This window comes from Pteropus vampyrus, unplaced genomic scaffold, assembly GCF_000151845.1.
Source record: "Pteropus vampyrus isolate Shadow unplaced genomic scaffold, Pvam_2.0 Scaffold39, whole genome shotgun sequence".
Lineage (NCBI taxonomy): Eukaryota > Metazoa > Chordata > Mammalia > Chiroptera > Pteropodidae > Pteropus > Pteropus vampyrus.
In genome coordinates, this window is record NW_011888820.1 from 11,504,055 (window position 1) to 11,509,732 (window position 5,678).

General features: G+C 34.5%; 1 pseudogene; it reads left to right on the forward strand.

The window, feature by feature from the left end:
• The first annotated feature begins 4,941 nt into the window (after positions 1-4,941).
• LOC111738501 lies at positions 4,942-5,060 on the forward strand (annotated as a pseudogene).
• Positions 5,061-5,678: the final 618 nt, after the last annotated feature.

The window sequence follows — 5,678 nt, forward strand, 5'->3', positions numbered from 1 at the left end:
AGTATCCAGTTAAGCTCTCCTTTAGATATGAAGGAGAAATTAAGACTTTTCCAGACATACAAAAAATGAGGGAAGTATCCACTATAAGGCCTGCAGTTGAGTTGGGAATTTTAAGCATCAGTTCACCTAAAACAAAAAAAAAAAAAAAAAAAAAAAAAAAAAAAAACCAATTAGGTGTAAAGTGACTATCAGGCAAATAGAAGCAGAGGAGTGCCACCCTTACTAAGAACAGGGCATTATAAGCTTAACTAATAAGAAGAGCATTGCTATGACAAGATAGTCATGAACGTTCAGCATACATAGGAACAAACTGAGATAACAATGACTGAAAAGGAGGGGATTAAAAGATCCAAATTTCCAAAGGGGAATGGAGATAAGGCACGCACAGAAGAAAATGGACAACTGTATATACAGAACTATCCTTTACATATTCATAATGGTAACCACACATCAAAGAACCAGAACCATTGCATATAACATAAAACAAGAAGGACCAGAGGCAAAATCCACAAAAGCCAACCAAAATAAAGAAAACAGAAACACAAGGACAAGGAAGCAATGGAAATACCAAGCTACCAGAAGGCAAAAGTTAAAATGACTATAAGAAGACCTCATATTTCAATAATCACCCTAAATATAAATGGACTGAACTCACCAATAAAAAGGCACAGAGTTGCAGAATGGATCAAAAACAAAACCCAACCATATGTTGCATCCAGGAGACACATCTCAGCTCCAAAGACAAATATAGACTCAAAGTAAAGGGTGGAAAATGATATTTCTCTGAAAGCAAATGGCATTCAGAGAAAAGCGGGAGTAGCGGTACTAATATCAGATGAAATAGACTTCAAAATAAAAAAGGTCAAGAAAGATACTGAGGGACACTTCATAATGATAAAGGGAATCATGCACCAAGAAGACATAACACTTATTAATATCTGTGCTCCCAATCAGGGAGCCCCAAAATATGTAAAGCAATTACTAACAGAACTAAAGGAAGAAACAGACCAAAATACTATCATAGTAGGGGACCTAAATACCCCACTGTCGGATATGGACAGATCATCCAAACAGAAAATCAATAAGGAAATAACATCCTTAAATGACACATTAGACCAACTGGACATAATGACATTTACAGAGCCTTCCATCCCAAAACAGCTGCTTATACATTCTTCTCTAGTGCACATGGAACATTCTCAAGGATTGACCATATACTGGGACACAGAGATAGCCTCAACAAATATAAGAAGGTCAAAATCATACCAACAATATGCTCTGATCATAATGCTTTGAAGCTGGAGATCAACTATAAAAAGAAAGTGGGAAGAACCACAAATAAATGGAGATTAAACAACATTCTACTGAAGAATAACTGGGTCGGGGAAGAAATGAAAAGAGAGATCATACATAGAAACGAATGATAATGATAGTACAACATATCAAAACTTTTGAGACATGGCAAAGAGGAAAGTTCACATCATTACAGGCCTATCACAGAAAAAAACAAGAACGAACTCAAACAACCTAACACTTCATCTTAAAAAACTAGAAGAGGAAGAACTAATAAAGCCTAAAAAAGCAGAAGGAAAGAAAGAATCAAAATTAGAGCAGAAATAAATTGGAAAAAAAAAACAATAGGAAAAATAAATACAACAAGGAGCTGATTCTTTGAGAAAGTTAATAAAATTGATAAACCTCTGGCTAGATTCACTAAAGAAAAAAGAGAAAAGACACAAATAAACAAAATCAGAGATGACATTGCAGAAATACAAAGGATCATACAAGTATACTATGAAAAAGTATATAACACCAAATTTAATAACCTAGAAGAAATGGACAAGTACTTAGAAAAATACAACCTTCCTAGACTGAATCAAGAAGAACTGGCAAATCTAAATAGGACGATCAGCAGTATGGAAATCGAAACAATCATCAAAAACCTACCAAAAGTAAAAGTCCAGGACCAGATGGCTTCACCAGTGAATTCTACCAAACATTCAAAGATTTAATACCTATTCTCCTCAAACTCTTCCAAAATTCAAAGAGGAGGCACTACTTCCCAACTCATTTTATGAGGCCAATTTACTCTGGTACTAAAACCTGGTAAAGATAACACAAAAAGAGAAAACTACAGACCAATATCTCTCATGAACACAGATGCAAATATCCTAAATAAGATACTAGTGAACCGAATACAGCAACATATTAAAAAGATTATACACCACGGTCAAGTGGGCTTCATCCCAAAGTCACAGGGATGGTTCAACATATGCAAATCGATTAATGTGATACACCACATAAACAAATTAAAAAGTAAGAATCAGATAATCACATCGATAGATGCAGGAAAAGCCTTCGACAAGATATAGCATCCGTTTATGATTGAAACACTTAACAAAACTGGTATAGAAGGAAAGTACCTTAATGTAATAAAGGCTATATATGACAAACCCTCAGCCAACATTATACTTAATGGCGAAAACTCAAACCGTTTCCTCTAAGATCAGGAACAAGACAAGGCTGTCCGCTATCACCACTGTTATTCAATATAACATTGGAGGTCCTAGCGAGTGCTATCAGGCAAGAGAAAGATATAAAAGGCACCCAAATAGGAAACAAAGAAGTCGAACTGTCACTATTTGTGAATGACATGACCCTCTATATAGAAAACCCTAAAGATTCCACAAGAACACCACTAGAAACAATAAGCAAATACAGTAAAATCTCTGGATACAAAATCAGTGTTCGAAAATCCATAGCATTCCTATACTCTAATAATGAATTGTCAGAAAAAGAAGTGGAAAAAATAATTCCTTTTGCAACTGCAACAAAAAGAATAAAATATCTAGGAATAAATTTAACAAAACATGCGAACGACCTATATAATGAAAACCACAAGACCCATTAAAAGAAATCAAAGAAGATACAAAGAAATGGAAAGATATTTTGTGTTCGTGTATTGAAAGAATCAACATAGTAAAAATGACCATATTACCTAATGTGATCCCCATCAAAATATCATTGGCATTTTTTTAAAGAAATAGAGCAAAAAAATCATCAGATTTGTATGGAAGCACTAAAGATCCCGAATTTCCCAAGCCATACTGAGATAAAAGAATGAGGCTGGAGGCATCACTCTGCCTGACTTCAAATTATGCTACAAAGTGACAGTAATCAAAACAGCATGGTATTGGCAGCAAAACAGACACACGGACCAGTGGAATAGAATCGAGAATCCAGAAGTAATCTCATATTTATATGGGCAAAAAATTTTTGACAAGCCAAAACTATACAGTGGAGAAAGGAAAGCCTCTTCAATAAATGGTGCTGGGAAAACTGGAAAGCCACCTGCAAAAGAATGAAACCAGACCATTGTCTATCACCACACACCAAAATTAACTCAAAATGAATTAAGAACCTGAATATAAGACCAGAATCAATAAAATGCACAGAAGAAAACATAGAAACTAAGTGAAAAGTCCTTGGACTTAACAAGGATTTATGAATTTGACCTCAAAAACAAGGGAAATAAAAACAAAAATAAATGAATGGGATTACATCAAACTAAAAAGCTTCTGCTCAGCAAAAGAACTCAACAAAGTAAAGAGAGAACCACCTGAATGGGAAAATATATTTGCGAGCAACACCTCTGATAAGGGCCTAATATCTAAAATATACAAAGAATTCATACAACTCAATAACAACAACAAAAAACAAATAATCCAATCAAAAAATGGCAGAGGACCTGAACAGACACTTCTCCCTAGAGGACATACAAATGACCAACAAATATATAAAAAGATGCTCAACATCGCTAACTATTAAGGAAATGCAAATCAAAACCACAATGAGATACTATCTCACGCCTGTTAGAATAGCTATAACCAACAGAACAAGTAATAGCAAATGTTGGAGAGGATGTGGAGAAAAAGGAACCCTCATACACTGCTGGTGGGACAGCAAATTGGTACAGCCACTGTGAAAAACAGTATGGAGATTCCTCAAAAAACTGAGAATTGATCTACCATAGGATCCAGCAATCCCTCTACTGGATATTTACCCCAAAGACTTGAAAACATATCCAAAAAGATATTTGCCACCAATGTTCAAAGCAGCATTATTCATGGTGGCCAGGACATGGAAGCAACCGAAGTGCCCTATGATTGATGGTTGGCTAAAGAAGCTGTGGTACATATACAATGGAATATTACTCATCCATAAGAAGAGATGAAATACTGCCATTTGCAACAACATGGATGGATCTCGAGATAATCATGCTAAGCTAAATAAGCCAGACAGAAAAACTTGAAAATCACATGATATCACTTACGTGTGGGTTATAAACCTAAAAGCAACAAACAGAGGACTATAGGTGGAGGACAAACAGAGACTCAGGGATATGGACAACAGACTAGTGGTTACCAGAGGGTAGGGGATGGGGGAAAAGGGAAGCAGTAGACAGGGTAAAGGGGGTCAAATACAGGGGGTTTGGGGGAGGATGAAGTGGGTAAAGGGGATCACATATATGATACCTGAAGGAAACTGGACTCTGGGTGGTTATCATACAATAGAATATATAGCTGTCAAATTATAACATTCACCCGAAAATTATATCATCATATTAACCAATGTTACCCTAATAAACTTATTTTTTAAAAAGTATAGTTTGTTCAACTAATGCAAATAAATTTGAAAACCTCAAATTATTTTTCTAATGATAAAATACCAAAATTGACCCCCCAAAGTTAGCAAATTTTAGTGTAACAATTACCCAGAAGAGCTTGAAATGTTATCCACATGTTAACGAGAAAAAGTTGCAGACCCATTCAAATTCACCAGTGAGTTCTGATAATCCTCCAGAATTATTCACTAAGAAAAAAGAAAAGCTCTATTTTTATGAAGCAAGGGTATAACTGACATCAAAACTTGACAAAACTAGTCTATGGCCATGACACTCTGAACAAACCCATTCCCATCTGATCTCAGAAGCTAAGCAGTGTTGAGCCTGGTTAGTACTTGGATGGAAGACCACCTAGGAAGACCAAGTGCTGTAGGTGTAAAAAAATAAAAAATAAGGAATTGTAAGCTGACAAGTTCCTTGCAATCTGTGAGGTCAACCAAGAGTTGCTTCGTCCTAAAAAAAAAACAAAAAAAAAAACAAAAACAAAACCCAGTATGAAACACATAAACATCACAAAAACCCTTACCAATAATATTACTTATGTACATAAGTGCAAAAATTCAAAAATATTAACAAATTCAGCTGTATGTTAAAAAGTACACATCATAACCAAGTTGAGAAATTTTATTGTAAGGATAGTTCAATATTCCAGTTCCTTATATTAATTTTGCCATTAATATGACTACTAGATCATTCTAATATACTGTCAAAAAATCAAAAGAAATAGCACTGAAAAATTCAACTTCTATTTCCTCATAAAAATTTATAAATTAGGTAGAAATGGATACTTTCTCAATCAGTAGAAATTGCATCTCTGAGCAAATTCCAGTTTCATGCTCAAGGATTTCCATCAAACATCTTTTATTTTTAATATTATATAATATTATACTGGACATATCAGTAACTGATATTGCAGAAATTTTACAAAGAATTTTAAAAACTGAAACATTGTGGCAAATTATCATTTTTTATAAAAAACGTCATTATATTCTTG